Raw genomic sequence first — 22,927 nt, forward strand, 5'->3', positions numbered from 1 at the left:
TCATAAATAACACCACTAGCAAATATTAGAAAACAAGTAGCACTTTTATGAAGAGGCAAGTAAAGCCTGTGCTCAAGTAGCAATATTTCTTAGAAACATTTATGGGTCCTGCAGACTTGTTCGCTGGCCTGTCAAGGAGAAGAAAAGTTGCCTGAGTTTTAGAAGGTGGTAGGCAAAGATGTGTGACGAATGTAAGGCATGGTGGGAGAGACGCTTGTCCATTAAACTGCAAGTAGTTATTTCCAGCCTTTAGCAAAACAGTCTTATGCTTGAATTCTGTGAACAAGGAATAAGGCTTGTACAATGACATCACCCTTATACTTCTTTCTACATTTTTGGAAACTAACATCATAAAATTAAATGTACGATCAAATTGACTGAGAACAAGCACTTTCAAAGTCCATAACTTCTGATATGGTTTGGTTTTTTTGCTTTTCTTCCCCTTGATTACAAAGTGATAATTTTGATACAACATGTGCAATCTGAAAGTTGCAATATGAAAATATGACAAAAATTTGGAGTTGGAAGTCAAGCTGTCCACTGAATAGAGTGAAGAGGAAAGCTGAAGAAAATAGTTGGCCCCAGTTTGATGCAGTTACTAATCTTTGTGCTAATAGAGGCATTCATGGCATTTCTGTTGTACTGTTAAGAAGACACAACACAGGGAAAAGAGAGGTCATATGAAAAAAAAAAGGTGACCACCTGCGTACCACTGGTATTTTGTCACTCTCAGCCTTCTGTATGGGATGGAAGCTGCTGAGGCATTACTGACCTGTAGAAACCTGCTTAGGTCACTGGAAGTTTTTCAATACCCGTGCAAGAGAACGGTTGCTGCAATTCCTTGTTCACATGAAGATTTTTGCAGGAGTAAACTTGATAACAATTTAAAAAACAAAGATAGTAGAAATTCGAGAAGCAAAAAACTTGGCTTGGGAGAACACTGTTTTAAAAATTGCTTCCAGTATTTTGCTGTTACTGAACATACTATGAATTTTTAACACTAAAACATTTTCAGCTGCAGTATTTGTCTCTACTGATTTTTCTTTCCTGAACAGTAAGAATCATAGGCCATGTCAGTTTTTATACTATTCACAATCAGATACAGGTCCATTAGAAACAGAGTTCAGTTAAGAATAGATCCCACGTTAGCTAATGCCCAAAGGAAACACCTTCCTTATCCAAAAGCTTTTCACTGATCTTCTTCTCCCCAGTTTAAATTTATAAAACTTGTTTGTGGTTTTAAGCCCTCTGATAAGCAATTTCATTTCTGAGGTCAGCTAAGAAAGATCTCTCTCACTTTTACCAGTTTTGGACTGCGGGTTCTAGCACCTAGTGCTTCTGAGAAATTATAAGCAAGTGTTCTAAGTTAGTTGAAATGAGAGAATCTTTGAGACTGCCTCAATCAAGCACCACCAACCATTTTGGAAATCTAGGTATAATTTGTCTAAGGTATAATCTTACATAGGAGTTTGGTGAGATCTACTAAGCAAATGGCAAGTCCAAAGTCGAATTCAAAATGTATGGTTAAGGCAAAGCTTAACCAACAGACTGCAAGAACACATTCTTTAAAAATGTACATTTTTATGTAATTTCCCCAGAACAATGTATTGCAATTCAAGGGGTTACTTTAACAAAAAACTTGCTACCTAATTGTCAGGATTTCTGACGCAATGCAACCAAGATCTCTCAAGCAGTAGGTGGAAAAAGCATTTCTTAACAATTTCAAGAGCCACAAGGCACAACCTGTCTATGGTATCTCACTAGACAAAGGGTGCAGAAATGCTCTGTGCTGATAAGGTGCTAGAAACTTTAAAAGTTGCAAAGCTTTGGGTTTTTTCCTTTTATAATAATACCACCTACATCATCTTACTATGTTTTACCCACTTACTCTTGAAACAAGAGTTAAGAAATTATACTACACAGGGAAGTTGAAGTACAGAGAGAGTAATGCAGTTATTGCTAATATTAAGGTCTGATCTTGTGCCACCTATCTCAGTGGTTTGATGTTTTCATTAAACAAATTCTTACAAGGGGGTGGGCAGGAGGGGAGAGGATGCACAGGTAAGGTCATTTCCAACACAGGGAGATAGATCTTCCATAGTTTCAGGTAACAGACTGAAAGGCAACTGACATCACACTGAAATAATCAAATATTCTGAAAGGCTATTTTTTAGGAACCAAGAGGGATTCTTTTTGTTAAGAGTTACAGTTCACTGCTTGTATTTTTGGTTGGGGTTTGTGTTTTTTTTTCTGCCTGGTACTCAAATTGTTTTTCAAATTATACATGTCATTTCTCTTTGTATTATATATAGGCACACACTTAGACAGATAACACAAGGAGAATGAATGCTATCAAGACCACCATAAAAATTTCTGGCCACTAACACTTGCCCAGTAACAGTACTTAAATTAACAACTATTTTAGTTTAGGTGAATTAAAGCTGTAGTTACAGGTGTGACTGGATGAACAATATCAAAAAGAGGTTTAAGAGAAGAAACACTGTAAAACAAGAAAATTATACATTAGTGTTTTTCTCAGTTAAACTCTGGCATATGACAATCTGTTTAGTAACATAATTTAAAACAAACACACACAAACCCCTGTATTTTCCACCTCAAACACAGAACAAGGAAAGGGGAAACACATAATCCAGACCAGACTCTTCAGTTAATATGTACTGACTGCATGCAACACCACTATCACAGATTTTCAATCTGGTTTTTAAAGACTGTACTTTTCACAGATGTAAATTAAAATGCAATTTTAAGGAGGGTTCTTACCACAAAAAGTTAATAGAACTTATTAGAGAGGTTTTAATCATCAATTTTGACTAAAAGCATTTCTCCTTAATTTTCTAGTTCTACAGAAGGTTATGGCCCTGTATATCAACTATTTCTCACTTCAATTCAATAGTACTGAATAAACTACTTAAATAAACTAGTTTAATCTGAAGTTTCAAAACTATTGCTCTACCTATTGTGGAGAAAGTATTATTGTTCAGGTAAACAAACTGACTAAACAAAGTAACTATTCAATAATTTAGCATAGGGTGTGCTAAGCATGGTCACTCCTAATAAGCTCCCATACTCTGAAAAGAGCTACTAACTTAATATCACATTATCCACAAAAGCTCGTATTTATAGACTGTATGCAGCCTAAGTGCTGTACTGTCAAACTTTTATAACTAAACTGCCAATTCTATAGTACAAGAAATTAGAAAATTCAGCTATAATGTTATACTTCACTGATTACCATAATTCCCCTAGCTGGCCTTGATACGATCACTGCATATACAGTATTTTTTTAAGCTTAAGGAAACTTAGATGTAGTAGTCTTGAAGATGGGAAGATGCACAACCATGTAACTACTGTCCTGTAACATGAACCTGACAAAAAAAGCACAGTAGATAGGGTTATCGATGAAAGGTGACAAACTAAACTACAGACACCTTAACTCTCTGTGTCTTATATTTTCTAAATTCACATCTGGTAAACAGAAATTTTTTTGTTTGCTAAAGGAATATAAAAAAATATCCATATTAGCACCAAACAACTGAACCACCTCCAAAAGTCCAAGCCATCTTCAGTAGCCTCTTGGTAAACCTGCCTGTTTAGAGAAATTTAAAATAATCCATGAGATCAAAGCTGTCTAAAGCTCTCTGAAGTGGCCTGTGATAGATCTAGAAAATAATAAGAAAAGCAAGAAGCACATGCAAGAACTGGAAGAGATCTTACAGCTACCATCTTATACATGTACAGAAAGAGAAATTATTTGATAGCCAGAAGAACATTATTCAGATTTCACTGAAGTACATAAGACCCCTATAAAGTACAAGGGAGAGACACTGGTGAAAATCCTGCTTCCCTCACTACTGATGGCTACAGAGAAAGGATTTATGCAGATGCTCTCTCCCAGACAGCTGTCCATTAAACTGAATGAGAATGTTTTAGTTTAAACTGTTTCACTGAATGCTGTCATTTGCCAAAGTGGGCATACTTTAGAAAATGTTTCCATTTAAATAGACTTTATTTTAAAATAACAGAACTAAGGTGTTTCAGCTTTATACCATCACAATATTTCTAAAATAGAACACTTCAGTTACATTATAATTGCAGGTCTAGCACACTTTGATTTTATCCCCCCCTCCCCTCCCCCCCCCCATATCATTATGTTGTTTTCAAATGTTAATCTAAGTATATTTACTGACATTTTTCAAGAAATTGATCAGGGATGCCATATATTGTTTTTATTTTGGAGTACAGTGTCATCGAAAACTGTACAACATGCCATCCAGAGAGGAAGTTCACACTACTTCACATTATTGCTAAAACTAAATACAAGTAAGTAAACAAGGCAACATACTCATATATGCTTATCTTATTTCCCCAAAAGCCAAGGAAATAAGGGGGGGAGGGGGGCGAATAAAAAATCTATGCAGAATTATGTGTTCTATTATACTGAAATTTTTAAGTTGTTAGCATCTTCCAATCAACCAAAACATTTCTCAGGATCTATTTTACTTTGAAAACTAGAATTCCTAAATAATTTATAAAATTACTGCTAATCAAGCATTGCAATACTGTAAAACTAATGATAAAATTCTTGCAAATCAAGAAACATGCACCCTCAGAACACACTCAGAAATCAAGTTTTCTCCCACAAACCTACTCAACTCACCCAAGCCAAGATCATTCTGTTCATATTTTGCAAGGCCAGAAAGGGACAAAAGCCTTTCCCTCTTGTTCACACCACACGCTTGCAAAGCTCTCATTTGCTAATCTGTTATAACGCACAAACTGGAGAAAGACATACAGCTTCATTCATACTCTACCCAACCAACTCCTTCTGTTAATTCTCCGAAATAAAACAGAATGAGAAATATTTTTATTTCCCCCAATCTCTAGAGCGGTATTTCATTATACGGCTTCTTCAATGGCTTATGAGAGTTGGGGAGTAAACAGCAAATTTCAAAATTGGGAGTCAGGTGGGAAGAGGGAAGAGATAAGCAAGCTTTTAGTAGTGAAAAAGGATTACACTTTTAAACTAACATCAAAGAAATGCAGAAATCTAAGTCTCAGTGTAAGAGTAGCTTGGTTTGGTTTAGTTCAGTCTGTTTCCAACTTCACTTACAGAGGCAGTCACATGGTCTTTCCAGAAAGTATATTCTAATTATGTCAGATACACAAACTCTCATTTACAAAAGCAAGAACATAATGAGGTTGACAAATAAAAAAACATGGCAACAACCTACATAGTAAGATAAAAAAGTGCTCTTAAAATTACTTTTTCAAACAAGTGACTGGTATAGTCTCAGAGAAGATCAATGCACTCCTACTGCCTCCCTATTTATGAATATAAGACAAGTATTTTTTCATTATTTACATATGTAAGCCACACCTTCCAATATGAGAAAGCTGCTCATCAATTAATGACTAAACTAGCAAATATTATATTTTCCCATTCGTGAACTGTATTTCTGTGAGCTGCAGATAGCACTTTACTGGTTAAAGAAAAATCCACCTGCACCTTATAAACACATCTCTAAACCCTAAACTGATATACTAAAATACAAGAGAAGCATGTCTTAGGCCTGGGACTCAGTTCTGTTACTGACTGAACTACCAAATTAACTATGTTATGAGCATATGGAGAAAGCCAAGAACCACTTCATGAAGGTTAAATTAGTCCTCACAGGATCACGCCAAGAGAATCCACACTGAATCCTTCCATCCCTGCCTGTATCCAATCCACAGATGTTCCGCTTATCTCCTATGTACTTTATTCTCCAGGCACTTCACTCCAAATGATGACCATCTTTTCTTAAGGATCTAAAACTCACTATTGTGGCTAATTATAGCCCTGAATTTCTCTGAGGCTTTAATACAAAGCTTTCTATTACTGAATTCAGACAGCACCCGGATGTAGCTAAGGCAAAGGAAAACTGTGGTCCGTATACTACAGAAACATGAACACAATTGACCATGCAGATAAATGAAAGCTAGATTACTCAGTCATGCTTAATTTTTTAATAGACTTTATACAGTTGCACACTGACCGCTTTATTTTCATGAGCTGATGAACTGCAACAATTTGCAATAAAATATTCCTTCTTCCTAGCAAGGGAATGATTATAAAATGCAGGCAAGTTACATTTGAAGTATCAGAGAGTTCTACCAATGTTGAAAAAACAGAAAACCCCCAATGAAATTGGATTATCATCACTGTATCTTCAAATTACTAAAAACTAAACGATAAATAAACTAAACTAAGTGCATTATTTACTTCAGGTTACTCTGTTAGGAGAAAAATACAGCTATAGCTGTTTGTCTACCGTAATTCACTGAGGAATGAAAATGAATATGTACAAAGTAAGATGTAAACTACAGCACTGCTATAAATATATACTTGTAGGGCAGTACCTTTGGGGAAAAACTACAGCTGATCTTTGCAGTCTTCCCTGAGATGCAGGTTATACCACACACTTTTTAGAGAGCTAGCTCAATCTTTCTAGTATGAAACATTATTTCACATGACACAGGCTCATTTTGGAGAATATTCTGATTTCTCTGAAGCTCTGCTTTCACAGAAGGAATAGAATCCATTTGCTTTTTTCCCAAACTGGAAATTACTTTAGCAAAAAAGAGACATCTTTATGGGAATAAGAAAGCATTAAAATGAAGCATGATAGCATTCTAGTTCCATTCACAGGCCATTTGAACAGAAACAGAGGCAGCTGAAATGGATCAGGCCTCAACTACCTTAAACTTGCATCAAGACTGACATATACACTACAGTAGCAATAAGGAGTAGCTAGTTCTAAGTCTTTCCTTTTTACATTGGATGCTGAGGCACCCACACAGGTAGGGACAGTGCCCTTTGCTAGCTATTCATCCAGGTTGTCGAGCTACTGAGTTTCTGTCCTGTTTTCCAGTAGTTTAATTGCTAACTTACCACAAACCTCTGTGATAAAACATAGAACTAAGAGGAGAGCAGCTAAGCAGCAACAAAAACTGTTCCTGTGTCAACTGGCTGTTTACCTTAAAAGAAACCCCAAACAAACTCTTCACATTCAACTCAAGGGATATCATCCAGGAACACCTCTCAATTCATAATCCTTTTTTCTCTTTAACAGTTGCCATGGGAGACTACAAATTAGAGCTTGCAGAACCACAAGTGGCTTTCCCAGGCCACATATTTAACATTATTATCTGCATGCTTTTGCACACACAATAATATTTATGTCGGAGACAAAAATGTATACTGACAGTAGTATTCTGTACTAAAATACTATCTCCCATAATCCAATATTCATTTATATTTGTGTTTTCCAGGTTCCTATTACAAGGAACATCCCCCACTGCTAATTATTCCTAATGTTTGCTCACAGCAAACATCCTTTTCTAGATCTTCTAAAACACTGGCTGTCAAGTATGTATTTCTTACTTCTGAAAAATTTTAAGGAAAATTTTCAGACATGACTCTGTGCTCTTCAGTGGACAAGAATCTGAGTTACTACCCAATCATATATAAGCCTTTTACACAGGTGAAAAAAATCTTTCAAGTTCTGAAGCTAATTAACACGTACATTAACATACCACTGATGAATATGTTAGTAAGCTACATGAGTGCTGAATTTACTGAACTATGTTCAGAGTCCAGAAAGTTATGGCAAAGAAATCACAGCAAGTGGGAGCTTACCACCACATCTTAGCAAGTGGCACTCCAGGCCACACACTACCCATCTGCCCCCTGTCCCCCCAAACATATTTAACTTACGAAGATTTATAAAGTGCTTAACAATGACTCTCAACGTAAGAAGGACATGGAGCTGTTGGAGCAAGTCCAGCGGAGGGCCACGAGGATGATCAGGGAGCTAGGGCACAGAAGACAGGCTGAAAAAGTTGGGGCTGTTCAGCCTGGACAAGAGAAGCTGCGTGGAGACCTTACAGCAGCCTTCCAGTATCTGAGGGGGGCCTACAGGGATCCTGGAGAGGGACTCTTCATCAGGGACTGTAGCAATAGGACAAGGGGGAATGGGTTTCAACTAGAACAGGGGAAGATCAGGTTAGGTATAAGGAAGAAGTTCTTTACTGTGAGCATGGTGAGGCACTGGAACGGGTTGCCCAAAGAAGTGGTAAATGCTCCATCCCTGGCAGTGTTCAAAGCCAGGCTGGACAGAGCCTTGGACGACATGGTCTAGTGTGAGGCATCCCTGCCCACAGCAGGGGGATTGGAACTAGATGATCTTAAGGTCCTTTCCAACCCTAACCATTTTACAATTATGACAAAGCCCAAATTAACCACAGAACAATACAAAGTAACTACAACAGAATCATTAAAGCTACTGTTACTCTCAATGGGGTAAATCTAATCTACAAAATGATTATATATTAAAGAAAAAACCAAAAATGCTTCTTCAAATAGTCTTGTGCGCACCAAGACTCTTTACTACTATAATAATTGAGTTCAGTGGATAAATATTTTACTGTATTTGCATACCCTAACATTTAGGGACTTAGCTATTTAAAGTCTACCTGAAATTCTAGCTTATTTCAAGAAGCAAGAGTGTTGATATCTACCAATTTCAAGCAATTATACCCGTGTAAACCCCTTGAAGTCTATCCATTCATAGAAGTATAATTTTAAGGCATTATTTGACACATGAACCTATTAATGAACTTGTATCTAACTTGATTTACAGAATATTCATCATAATCATGCACAAGAAACTGAACTCTGCCAAAGTAAATGTAATTTTACTACTAAAAACTCTTAAGTTCTGTACGGCAAATTTAATGTCTTTGGTAACTGCTGCTACTTCTGTAGGTCACCTTTAAAACTAAGGTACATTTATCTTCTAATTTTTGCTTGGTTTTCATTACAAAATAGCATAAGCATGTAAGCTTTTCTGTTCTTGTTTAAATAGTTATCTGCTTACATCTACAACAACCTTTGTGGTATCTTCTGACAGGATTCCAAAATTAGTCTATTTTACAATGAGATATTTCATTCATTTTTACGATACTTCCCAAAACACTTGTGCAAATCCACACCTGTAGGTGTAGGTAGGAGACCAGCAACTGCTTTGTTTCAGACAAATGCTGTTCTCTCCCAAAATTCACACAGGGTTACATGGAGTGTCAGCAAGTTGACTAGGGCAAGTTGCTTAGCCCAGTCTCTCAAGTTACTGTACATCAGCTGACTTTCAATAATTATGCGTATACACTTAGCCCATGAAAAATGCAAACTAATTCAACCTTCCTTAGCCAGCAATGAAACAGGGTTAAATTAAATCAAGTTACATGTAATTGACACAGGCTACATATACACAATTGAACATTCACTGTAGCTGAGCATGCAATAACTTCAAATTATCATGACCTAACAAATTACGTTGAATCCTCAGAAGTCCATCTACAGAGCTAGACTCCATTGGCTAATTATCAACATGTGACTAAGAACTTGCTTAATCCAATGACATTATATGTCTGCTAGAAAAAGCATTTGTCAGGAATAAACACATTTACAGAAAAAAGACAGAATTCCTATTCCAAAGCCTACTAATTGAATATAATCATTTAACATGGCACTAAGCTAAGTAAACAGCTTTCATTATTCTTTCTCCAGGTTGCAGGCTAAGATTACAGTGTGATGTGAAAACTGAGTATGTTTACCTTCCAGTATTATAATGGCTTATTCATGTAATGATATTTAGAGAATTGCAGACAAAACAGGTTTTAAACCGTACCATTTTTATTGCAATTCCTCAAACATTTTAATATTTGCCATAGTAAAAATAAATGATCTATTTCTGTAAATAACATGAGTAAACTTTACATCGTGCTAGATAGAACCAGAGGGAATTACTCCAGTGAGTAAATATGCAAAGCTGTAACTATAGTCTTTTATAATAGTGACCCTAGAGTGCACACTGCATTCCTACATCTCTCTAAGCCATTAGTCACCTAAATTACCACCAGGCAAGTTCACCTACAGCTTTTCTTCAGTGTATGCCAGAATCACCACTATTTTTGCAGAACTAAGAAGCTCAACACCCTTTTCACACCTAAGCCTGGGAAAGACATTCAGAGTAGGAAACTCCAACCATACACATGCTTTGAACATGCATAACACGCAAACTGATTACTTCGCTCTGCGTAACAGCCACCGCTTCCAACCCTTCACTCAAAATCTCTGCAGGACAGAGGAAGAGCACTTTGATCAGGGCATCAGACACACAGATTCTAAATTTTTTTTCAGTAGCAGGAGATTCAAACATGCATTTGTCACTATCTATCAGCATCTTCAACTGGCTCTAAGATTTTAGGGGGCAGCAAGCATTCATTTCACCTCTTGTAGAAGTAATACTACATTACAGTGCAAAGAAAATTAATTACAACAGGGGAAAAGCCTGAAAGAGAGACTATGACTATAAAATAAACTTATTTAAACTCTCTTTCAGGAGTGTAAAAATCTCTCCAATGTTTTCTACTGACTAGCACTATGGATTCCTTTTGCATGTGTGTGGTTCCATTTTGCATGCTCATATATCTCAAACTTTTGATTGATGTGTTAACAGAAGTATCACAACAACAAAGTCTCTTTTTGATTTGACTCCAAATGAGTGAGAAACGTAGAAATCAAGATTAAAAATTTTACTTACTGCACTGTGACAGCTGGTTTACAAGGCAATGTTTAAGTATATTAAATAATATAAAGTACATTAAATATTAACGATATTATACTAAATGCATTTGCGTATGTTAAAATCTGTACTACCAAAAATCTTGAAGATCTGACTTGAAAAAACACTCCAAGAACACTCAACACAGAAAAGTTGACATCAAATATTCAAAGGTTACTTTTTCCGTACATCAACTCCAAGCTTTCTAGACTTCTACCAGGAAATCCCACACCCCCAGACTGAAAGATCACATTTGCAAAGTCAATCCAAAGTTAATAAATGCCCCCTGTGCTCAAGAATTCTGACACAGTCCTTGGATTATATAATTGTGTAACATTCCCTTCCCACCCCTCAGCCTAATCTTCATTCATCTTACAGGAGGAATCTGCTCTGGAAATGAATCAGAGGCTATTCATAAGGCTGTGAGGTCTGTTGTATACATGACTCTTCAAATAAAAAAGAAAGAGAAGTATGAAGAGGAGGAGGCTGCAGATCAGATAGCAGGAAACTGAAAAATGCCACTCTTGGGAATGTCATTCCATTTCTATTACTAACAGTAAATATTTCTGTGTTCCTTTTTTCCTGCGTGTTCCGAATCCCTGATTAGTTGTATTTGTAACCAAAATTAACAAAATCTGTTCTAATACTATCACACACATTATGATGCAAAAAAAATCAAGTTAACAGTCAGGTCCTACAGTTGCTTCAGTTATATTTCCAAAGTTATAAAGACCAACTTCTGCATCTCAGTTCCCAACTTCCACTACATATTCTCCTCAAAAACATTTAAAAAAATAAGTATTTTTGAAGCATTCCAATATTTCAATATATGTCACAGAAAAGCCCGTGAGGAAATTAAGAATCCTGTCTCTGGAGTAGGGCTTAATGATGTAGAGTGATTAAGACAAAGGAGTATACAGTGAACACCAAAGAGAAATCAAAATATTTAATCATAAAAGACAGGACTGGAAGCAATCTCAAGAGTCTATCCCTTTCCCAAAGGTAGAACCAAGAGTGTCTAAGGCCAATCCTAGGAGACTTTAACATAACCAGTTGTGGTTTTTTTGAAACAAAGCAAATCAAAACCCATTCATTCCACAAAGTCAATGAAATAGGCATCTTGCTTTAAGAAAAAAGCACAATGACAGACTTTAAGACTACCACTATGCATTCACAAAGATGCCGAACACAGACCACACAGGTAATCTGAATTAGAGAATTCTCCATCATGTGCTCTTGCAAGAAGTACTCCACATTTCTGAGCCTTTTTTTTTTTTTTTTAGCTATGTGATTTCCTCAGTTTAGATAAATAAATAAATAAATGAAACAATGAATTCCTATGTGTGAAATAATGTTTCTTCACCCAGCCAATCCCTGTTTTGTACTTCTGGCTTCTCAGGCAGAGAAGGCAGTTAGTTGTTCTTCCCCTCTCTGGTCTCTCTCAGTACATACTTCTCACCCATTCCCATCCATGAACTGCTTCCCTTGACACCCAATTCCACAGTACCCTTCCGCCTCTGCTTCTCACTAAGGCTGTTTTACAGCTGTTCCTCTATCTTTACTAAGGACAGTTAGTCGTCTCTGCCCCACTAGCTCATTTATCCAGTCCTCACAGTTCAGTCATTACTTCCTTAGGAACTCCAAGCTCCCATCCTCCTCCCAATTCCTGCCCTTCAAACTTTCATTCCCTCCCCATCCTGTATAAGTCTGGCTCCAGTCCACCACCCTCCTCCATGTGTCACTCTTCCAGACACCTGAAACCTCAGTTCTTGTCTTCTCCACACTCAAACAAATCAGCACAGCGGATAAGCAGGGAATAGACATCAGAAAACTAAGAGCCTGTACCACATCTCACTGCTTACAACTGTACTTGTTAGGAAAGTCCTCTTGTGCATGCCAAATTTTTCAACATTAATGCCTACAATCAGAGAAGTCATCTAATTTTTCAGACACCAAAAACTTGTCCAATTTTTGAACAGGTTTTTGAATGGCAACAAAATACACATCCCTGATACAAAAAGTCACCTCACTCTCAAACTTCAAATTCTTTTCCCAAAGAATGGGGGTGCTCCAATTACTTGAGAAAAAGGTCAGAAATCATTTTTAAACATTTTTTTTCTCTAGCATGACCCTCAGGAACCAGCGAATTACTATGGCTTCAAGCTTTATTAAAAGAATCAGTGACCCAGCATGAATGATTTCAGCCTAAATGACTGAGGTTTAGCAAAGTCAGAAGGAAAATCAATGCCTTTCAATAGTTGACAGGAAACTGAGAGGAGTCACTACTGGTCCTACCTACAGAAAGCAAGCAACATGCATTCTTAAAGTTGAGTAGTAACTCTGTTAAGAAATGTTTCAATTCCTTGTAACTGCCAAATTTTATTAGGATACACTGAAGTTTTTCTATGCTACAGGTTATGCCTCAGCATGTGTTCTTAGAGACACTTCCAGGAAGATAAATGATCACTGAGCATACTAGTAGAGGAAAATACATTTCTCATTATTTAAAGAAAAAAAAAAAGTGAAAAAGGAAAACCTAGCAACCATGTAGTAAAATGCAATCATATCTCCTTAGTTTTAACTAGAAATTTAATAAGCAAATCATCAGGCAGATTTTTATTTTTCCCTTCGGGGGGGTGGGGGGGGAAGTCACACTGATTTTAGATCTCCACACAGCATTCCCCACAAGTGATCACCACAGTCTTACCAGAGTCTTATCAAAGTTTCCCAGGTTTTTGACTACAAAAAGCAGGTTCCAGACTATTTTTTCTATAGGCACTAAGACGTAGCATCTGATGAGGGCCCTCTAAATTTTGCCCCCATCCTCAATATCCAGAAAGCACACAGATTTCGTGCTTAGGTCACTGGGAGCCACTTTGTTCCTCCTTCACGGAGCACTGCCACTTGCCCCACTCCACTGCCAATTCCACACCTTTTGGGCACTCTGGGCAGATGTACTATCTGAAGAAAAAAAAAAAAGGGCAACACATCTGAATGGAAAATAACATGCAAGAAAGGGGGGCAGCCTCTAATAAAACCTAAGATTGAAAACAAAATTTCAGAGACAAGTTATTTATAACCTCATCCTTTCTGAGTACCTGGTCAACGCAGGGGAGAGACTGTTAGCTCAAACATGAGAGATAGCGGTTGCACTATCACAAGCATGTGTTCACATTCAAGGAGCTTGCTTAATTACATTATATTAAAAAAACAATAAAAAAAAAATTAGTACTATAAAACCAAGCATTAAAGTGTTAAGAAATATCACAATTCTGGTTGCTTACACCTATAATTTAGTGCCTTGTGCAATATGAAAGTAATTAATAAAATGATTATATACTGTTTCCTGTTATTCACAGGATCTCTGCCTCATATATGGCATATGACACACATGTCATGAAATAAATCTGCGTTATCAAGTAAAAGGAGGTGCCTGCCATCGGATGTTACACTTTTTTACTACGGAATTTTAATAAAACACAGTTAATAAATCTACTTGATTAAAACCAGTTTCCCATCTAAGAGATCTTTTGCTGGGAATTGCCATTTATAAAAATCAACTCTTACAAATAAAAAAAACCCCTTATTATCAGAGGAAACTTTCAGCACAAGTAAAGATAGAAAGAAAAAAAAAAGAAAAAAGTTAAAAAAAAAAAAAAAAAGACTAAGCACTACTTTACAGTGAGGGTGCTGAGGCACTGGAACAGGTTGCCCAGAGAAGCGGTAAATGCTCCATCCCTGGCAGTGTTCAAGGCCAGGCTGGACAGAGCCTTGGACAACATGGTCTAGTGTGAGGCATCCCTGCCCACAGCAGGCGGGTTGAAACTAGATGATCTTAAGGTCCTTTCCAACCCAAACCATTCTATGATTGTATGACAATATACTCACAGCCTCTGGGCCATGCCTAGATCATATGACATAAAATGCCACATGGGGAGAACAAAAAACACTTCTCTGCCCGGCACGGATCAGGCATTTGGGCCTAGACTTTTCTACACCACAAAAGCAATGGTCTGGCTAGGAACACCTCAGAACGGTCTTGCCTTCTTAACAGAGCCGTACAGCAGCTGGACAACAGGCTAACATGACAATGAAATGGTCTGACCACTAGGTGCAAAAGTTTCCCGTCAACCCGTTTACATAACTGCAACAATTATCAGTTTAAGAGGCGGAGTTTTACCCTTAACAGCCAATAAACAATGTTCCAGAAAGAACCAGCAACCCTGGAGGTTTACAGAGTAACATTTTGAATCTCTGTCTCCAATACTGCAGGCAAGCCATTTAATTACTTGAGGGATTTGGGTTATTAACAGTTGTCTCTGTTCTTCGCAATACACTTTAAGAGATTTTGGCTTCTTCACAATACGGAGGGTGATTCTTTTTAAGTTTTCAGGATAGGAAACCCATTCTTTTCCAACTGTTCGCATGATCAAGACAGTTGAAACTTAAGAGATGTTTAAGGCCATCAGCAAAACCATTCTATACTTTTCAGGGATCCAGCATGAGAAAAAATAAGCCTGATATGTTGAAATGCGGTGCATTCACAACCACAAATAAAGTCGAAGAAAACAATGTTATGAACTTACTAAGTGCTGTAACTTCAAAAATCAGAATAAGGCATGTCAAATCATGCAAGATTTTAAGCTCTTTTAAAACTCACTACTTTGAATCAGTTTCAGTCTTCCATCTGTAAAAATGGAAATAATATTTTACAGATGTGAAAAAAAAAAAGTTCTCTAACGTTTGTGAAGCACAGATAGTTATTTTAAGATAATTCCTACATATTAAGAGATGAAAACACTTCAGCTTTCATGAAAGACTTGCATGTATTCAGTAGGTAATAAGGCAACAGGCTGCACACTGAATGACAAAGGAAAACAAATACATGAACTAGGTTATAATAGTATACAAGTCAGTTGGCATTTCCCATGCACTGTATGAGGCACTGAACTGGGGCTGAGAAGGTATGGTGGAATACAATAATGTCGTTAAAAGGCACAGCATACAGAGAAGGGAACTGCATTATGTTTGGTTCTGTAATCTTAGTCTGCTGTTTCCTTATCTTACTCCCTTACTTTGCAGCCTAGCAGGTTTTGACACTGTTCCTCCAAAGTGCATTGCATATCTACGCATACACACTGCTACAAAAACCAAAGTGCTTCAAATCAAGCCACAGCAATAACCTGTAAAATTAAAATATCTACCCATATGAAGTATTTTGAGATCTCTGATTGGAAAACCACTTAAAACTAACAGATATAAATACTAAAGGCCATAAAAATGAACCTTTCTAGACTTTTTTCTGACCTTAATATAAAATATACTCTTCAATGTTTATATTTTTTTAAAGTTATTTGTGCAAACCACATAATCACCTTCAAGTACAGTATCAACAACCACATCCAATTTAACTGGAATTCCTTTTAGTTTCTGCATACAGGTGGGCCAAAATCTCTTCTCCCCTCCCTTTTGCTAGTGAGATTTTCCATAGTGAACAGCAGGGAGAGGAAGTGCAACACAAATCACGGGTCCTGCACAATCTCCTGAAACACAATTTCCTCACTCCTGAGGTGCAGCAGATGTCAATATAAAGCACTTCTCTTGCATGTACTTTGGGGGTCCAGATCAATTACTAAGATGTATGTTTGTAATACTAAGAAAATAAAAACACAAATATAAATTAAGTATATTAAACTTTTTAGAATACATGCCTTTAACAATTGTCATTTCAAAAGGACTTCCTTTTTTGATTCTTAAAAAGGATCATTATTGTACAGGGCTATTAGCAATAATACACAGGTATTTCAAGCATTTCTTTGTAGATATCTCTGTGCAACTGAGTGTTCATCACTGACGATTCAAAATCAGATGCTAACTTAAACTGTACTACTTCTAATAAAGGCATATAAAAAGCAAGATTGAAAATAACCTATATCATATTGAAATGGCCATTTTTTCCCCAAATGTTAAATATTTCTAGTAACATGTTTTGTGACAATAGCTACCCCAACACTGGGTGATCCACCTCATACCTACCAAACACCAAATTCTAAAGCTGTCACTGCTCATTTTTCCAACTAAGTATATGTCTATAATGAATTTACATACATCCATTTATGAATACTACACACTCCTCTAGAATAATTTCTAGAAAGCATTTTCTGAATCCAGAAGGCAATTTCTGAATTCGAAGACTTTATTTCTTTCCTAGGTCTTGATCTTCAGAATAGAAATTTTTTTTCCCTCTTTCTAGGTACAGCAATTACCCACTAACTTTACATTTCTTATGCAGTATTTATAAAATGTTAATATAAATTCAATATGACTTTAACACTTTGCAATATAGTACACACATAAAAGTATCACACTTGCTACTGAACACATAGAATTTTGCAGTAAGAAGCTTGTTATACCAATCCCTGGCTCAAATCCATTCACACTTTGACTATTTTTCATCTAGTAACCTTCAAAATATAGTTTATTTATATTACAGAGGAATAAATACACGAAACATTTAGGATTAAAGCTGCACTAGCTTAATCATTATACAAACAACAACCCCATGGTTCTATCCTAAAGAAATTACTATCCATTGCCTTGATTCTGCAAGAAGAGTCATGTGAACGTTAACATACGTGGAGTCTCAAACATGCAATGAGGTTGCACAGGGCTACCTGTACTCATATAGAATAGGGATCTGCAAAGGGGTTTAGTGATATAACTTTGCTTCTCTGTTCCTGTTTCACCTAAGCCAAAATATAAACACTTTAAATGTAAAAAATAAATTATCTTACTGGCATGCCTGTTCCTATGTCTTTCTTTTTTAAAAAGTATAAAAACAGCTTTAAAAGACAGCAAAAGGCTTCAGGGAAAAAAAAAAAATATTGGAATAACTTCAGGTAAATGTTTAAGAAGTTAAAAGCAAAATAAAAAAGAAATAAAACCTGTACTCAGAAAATTCAAAATGTACAAAGTGTTTAAAAACACAAAATAAAAGATAAAAAGAAGTATTTTCTTCTTTCAGTTAAAATAATTACTACAACTAACAGTTACTCTATTATCTTGTGGAATAATTAATTTTGTGTTTCTATAACATGAATAAAAATTACAGCAGTTAGCTGTTGTGATAAACAGTGGACCAGTATAAACTCCTAACGTTAGGGAAAAAGTAGTATGGAAGTGACATAGTCCTGCTTCACAAACACTCACTCACGCACGCTAAAAAATACAATCTAAACTAAAAATAAGTTCTCTTATAAACATTTCCAAATTAAATATTTCTGTATGCTAACTATATTTTTCTGAGATAAAGAAATTTACAACTACATAAACTGTGATAAAGCAACTAATTTAGAATTAATCACATATGGCTTAGAAGAACAAAACCAAAAAAACTCATTACAAATCACAAATAGACAGCATCTTAAATTTCCCTCTATAAATATGCCTATTTTTTCATACCAGAAAAGTGCATGTTTTCTGATGGGGAAAAAAAAAAAAAAAGTGCTGTAAACACAACCCTGGCAAGATAAACTTGACAGGAACTACATAACTACAGTAGCTCATTTCCTGCTCATATCTGCTATATTTAAAGCAAACCTTCAGAAATGAAAAATAAGCCAGAGAAGTTCACTACTGTTAGCTTAACAAACCCATTCTTGTTACAACGAGAGCTGTTAGACACCGAAAGAAATGCTGGAGCTAATGTCGCTTCCTGATGATGAAAACTACCCAAGAACTACAACTATTTCTGCACAGTCCTTTCTTTCCTATAAAGCAGAGTTACACTCGGCCTCTACGCATGTACAGACCGAAAGAAAACAGCAATTCTGCTCCTACACGCTGAGATAAGGACAGTTAGAGACGACTAGTGGCTCCCTGTGCAATTCACAAAGTTTAAAAATAAAAAGCTGCTTTTCCAAAGTGTTAATGGTTCCTCTCCACGCACGTAGGCCCGAGGCCCTGTTGCAAACAGTGTCTAACAGGACCAGGCAGCACAAAGACAGGAATGGGAGATTAGTGGGAGGGAGGGAGGCCGGGATTGGGGCTCAGCAGGATCTTCAGGCTTTTTAAAATTCAAACTGCTCCCTGACCAATACAAATCACGGACACGCTACTGACTACTACACGGATTTACAGCATTAAAAACACGCCTTCTACGTGACAGCTATATTAACTTCACCCTTTAAACATGTATCAGGGCACTCAGAGACACGATAGCACAGTTTTATTATACGACTCTACACAAAACATAGCAGAAAGTTACTCTATTATATACCTTAACCACTTATTATTACAACAGATCTACCTGAACCACTAAAAAACCTGCTGAAGAAAACGGAAATTATGTAATATTGATACTTGTTTGTCATTTACAAATTTCCTTGCTACATGAAAGATGAAAAAATGTATCTTGAAATTTCCCTCAATTATGTAATTTCTGTAGGAGTATTTTTATTAGTTCACAGTGTGTCTGTTTTAAATCCACCTCAATTTTTACTAACACTCTCAACTCTACCACACATAAGTCCAACATTTACTTTACTGTAAATTAGCTGCCATTTATTTATAAAGATCTGACACTTAATCAGCAGTCATTTACGAAACACATTTGACCTGTTAAAATGACATCTAATTACATATTCAAACATCGTGGACACAAACAGCCAATAACAACCTCAGCATCTCAAAGTGATATGGCCTGACAAGAAAGGATGACACTTTTTAAGCATTCCTCACTTTTCATTTAATTAAATTAAACGTTTGATTCTCAAGTACTTCGGGCAATATCTCATCTTCACCTTGGTCCCTCAAACGTCATAAAAGCAGCACTTTACACACCATCCCTCTCCCATTTTCTGTTTGCTAGAAGCATAAAATGGTATTTCTTCTGAATTTAGCACATATTCCTGTAACATAATATATAGCACATAGACACTGAGATTGTGTGGAGTCCCTGATGCAACATGCTTGCCTATCTCTATTTCCTGGGTCTGCAAGCGTCCGTGTTGTGTCAATCATCCCACCAGCACTAGTTTTATGCTATAAATATACTAAGTGATTACCACGTTAATCAATCGCTATATTATTTAGAAATTAAACCTCTGCACATTATAAATCCATACGCATTCGAACTTCTGAATGTTCAGAATGCAGTTCTGATAGTAAGAGAAGCTATTAGCGAAGTGAGGTGGTATTTTTATTCCTGGCTATTTACATTGTCTCTCTTCCCCTATTCCTCCACTTACTCCTTCCCCACTTCAGAGGGCTGTCTGCGCTGGGACCTTCCTTCCTCGCCCTAGGTGAAATTGTAAATATGGCAAAGAATAAGTGCACATTTGCGGCTAATTGTATTGTTTCCTCCTCCTCCTGCCCCTCTCCGGGTTGAGGCCTGTCACTGAGAAGCCGCTTCGCCTTTCTAATCCCCGAGCTGGAGTAAAGGCGCTGGCCGGCGGGCCTGCGCTCTCCACCGGGCCTGGGCCTCCCGGCAGCCCGGGAGGAACCAATCTCCTCGGCCAAACCCGAACAAGCAGGAAGAGGGGCTGCGAAATAAACACCTCCGGTTGCCACTTACTCCCCTCTACCCCAGATAACAGCTAATCTCCTCTGCTCCCGGCAGTGCTGGGCCGCCCGGGCTGGGAGGCCCGGCCCGCTGTTGGAGAAAGCAGGGAGGGGAAGGGGAGACAAGGAGGGGGGATTACCTGAGCAAATCGGCGTCTGAATCCAACGAGAATATGAGAGAGGGGGAGAGAAATCCACCCCCCTCCCTCCTCAGAGGAGCCGCCGCCGCCGCTGGGCCGCCGCCGCGGAGCAGGAGGAGGAGGGGAGATAATATAACAACAATAATCCGGGCCGGGAGGGGGGCTGGCTCCTCTTCCGTCTCCTCCTCAGTGCAGCGAACATGTAGAGCCGGGGGGTGAGCGGCCGAGACAAATCCCTTCCCCCTGCGCCTGCTTCACAACATCAACAACGGCCGGGCCAGGCCGGGCCGCGCCGAACCGGTTCCGAGACACTCTCCGAGCCGCGGGGGAGCAGGGGGGATGGCCGGGGAGCGCAGCGCTGCCAAGGGGCCGCCGCCGCCGCCGCTCCCTCTGTGTGCGCGGGTGCAGGAGGGCGGGGGACGGGTCAGCCTGGGCACGGTGAGCCGGTACCGGGCGGGGGGGTAGGGGGAAGAGGAGGAGGGGGAAGGATCCTGTGTGTGTCTCTCTCGCTCCCTCTCAGAACAAAATGCCGACCGGAAGTGCAGCTGCAGGAATGACTCCCTCCACCGGCGCCAAACACCAACAGCCTCCCCCTTCCCTCTGCTGCCTCCTCCACGCCCGCTCGCTCCCTCGCTCGCTCGCTCGCTCGCTCAACCAACGCCGCTTCCGCCGCCGCCGCCACTGCGCTGCTCGGCGTCGCCGCAGCTGGATCGGCTTCCTCCGCCTCGCGTGGCGGCGGGCGCAACAAGCCTCCGCGGCGGGCCGCCACTGCCCTTCCACACCCCTGCGCCTGCCACACCAGTTTCTCCTTTTTTTTTTTTTTTTTTTTTTACCCTTCTGCTGCGCGGAACGAGACCGGAGCTGGCGCTCGGGCCTGCGCTGAGAGGAAGGCAGCCAGCGATTTGTGAAGAAATGGCCGTTGAAAAAAGCCACACGTTTTGGGTTTAATTTTTGTCTTCCTCAAGGATGGTGGGGAGGAGGACTGCAAAATGCCGCCTCGCGTCAAGGCTTAAAATGAACGCGCAGAGGCGGCAGTGCCCCTCGCCCGGCGGATGAGGTGTGTCAGACCTGGGACACTTGCTGGAGTTACTGTTACCGCTCATGTCCGGCGCTGCCGTGCCGCTGGAACTGGAACACCCCACGCTGACAGCCTTGCCGGGGCGAGGGATTTCCAGCTGGACATACCGAACTGGGGTGACTTTTAAAAACAACCTTTTTGGATGAGCACAGGGGAAAATGCTGATGTTCTGGTGAAGGGTCCTTCATTGGAGGCTGATGATCCCCACCGCCACCAGATTTACTGGAAATATTTTAATTGTGGGCTGTGAGTGTTTGGAGAAAGAGAATGTCCTAGTCTGAAAGATTTTCTGGTGTTCCTCTGTACAGGTAAAACTGTGAGCAATCACAGCACAGGATAATAGTGAAGCAGCATTTATATCTGATGAATTAACTGTATCTTTTTGTACTCACTTATGTCGTTTTGCTCCTTGGCACTAGGACAAAAATCCCTTCATTTCTAGAGGAAGCCTTGCTTGTCTGGCCGCTTCAGGATTCAGCCATACAGTTGGTCACAGCTGTAAATACCCTGTGACATACAAAAACACTCTCTCAGCTGTGGATGGATATCATTTGCACAAAGGGATAGCATCTTACACCAATGCACCTGAATCCTTCCAAGGCTTAGGATTTCCCAAATAATGCTTTGTCTTTAATACAGATTTAAAATGCCTCTCCCAAGCTTAAACAACTAGTAAATTCGTGATGTTGGATAAAGCAAAGTCTGTTTTACAAGTGTATGTAGTTTTGTTTGAAAGCAAAGAAACAAAGATGGCACTGGAGAATATGGTAATTCACTACTGGAAATACTCATATCTGATGGGTAGGTGCTCATGTAAATTTAATGGAGACAGAGAAAACCAGGCTCTGAAAGAAAAATGTATTGCATACATTTGTTCCAAGTTAATACAAAAGGTCCCAATCCTATAATTGTTTATGCATTTACAACTTCAAGTTATCCATCTGAAATAAAAGGAAATAATTGGTGTAGCAAATGAAGTGTATTCGTAAGTCTTTGTGCTTAATCTAATACGGTGTAACTCTGTAATTCAAGGGGGAAATATTTATCTTCTCTTGCTAATAAACTAAACTTTAATGTACTACCTGTTTGGAGTTCACATATCCATATGTGTGTGGACATACATACCTATGAATTCACAGGAAAATGTGATTCTAAAGTGACAAAAGGTGGCCTGAGAATACATCAATCTGCTTCTAACGGAATCTTACCAATTCATATTGATGGAGTCTTTCTGTGATTTTAGTAATTTATTTATGTAATGACTGCTTTTCCTTAATTGGTGACTTAGTGTGTAAATACAATGTAAATAATGACATTTTCCTTTTCAAATGCCAATAGGGTTTAGGCAGCGGAAACATCATCTAAGGCACAATACCTATTTGACTACTGTTTCAGTCAGAATTTTCCAGTGAGAATGTCATGGGACAATGTCACACTTTTAAAATCCCATTCAACTAAAAGAA

At 38.5% G+C, this 22,927-nt stretch overlaps 1 protein-coding gene and 1 long non-coding RNA gene across 9 annotated transcripts in view; one reads left to right on the forward strand and one right to left on the reverse strand.

Annotated features, from left to right (window-relative positions):
• The window catches only part of NIPBL (NIPBL cohesin loading factor), a 150,882-nt gene extending 130,390 nt beyond the window's left edge, over positions 1–20,492 (reverse strand). For 5 of the 8 annotated variants that reach the window (XR_003995102.1, XM_030512491.1, XM_030512490.1 and 2 more), the window contains exon 1: positions 20,387–20,492. The gene's annotated coding sequence lies outside the window, so the exon portion shown is untranslated. The remainder of the gene's footprint in view (positions 1–20,386) is intronic. The other 3 variants (XM_030512497.1, XM_030512496.1, XM_030512494.1) reach the window with 2 other exon arrangements.
• A 486-nt stretch (positions 20,493–20,978) lies between these two features.
• Positions 20,979–22,542, forward strand: LOC115619735. Its single transcript, XR_003995103.1, has 2 exons — positions 20,979–21,772; positions 21,884–22,542. It is a non-coding gene; the product is annotated as an uncharacterized LOC115619735 (long non-coding RNA).
• Positions 22,543–22,927: the final 385 nt, after the last annotated feature.

This window comes from Strigops habroptila, chromosome Z, assembly GCF_004027225.2.
Source record: "Strigops habroptila isolate Jane chromosome Z, bStrHab1.2.pri, whole genome shotgun sequence".
NCBI lineage: Eukaryota > Metazoa > Chordata > Aves > Psittaciformes > Psittacidae > Strigops > Strigops habroptila.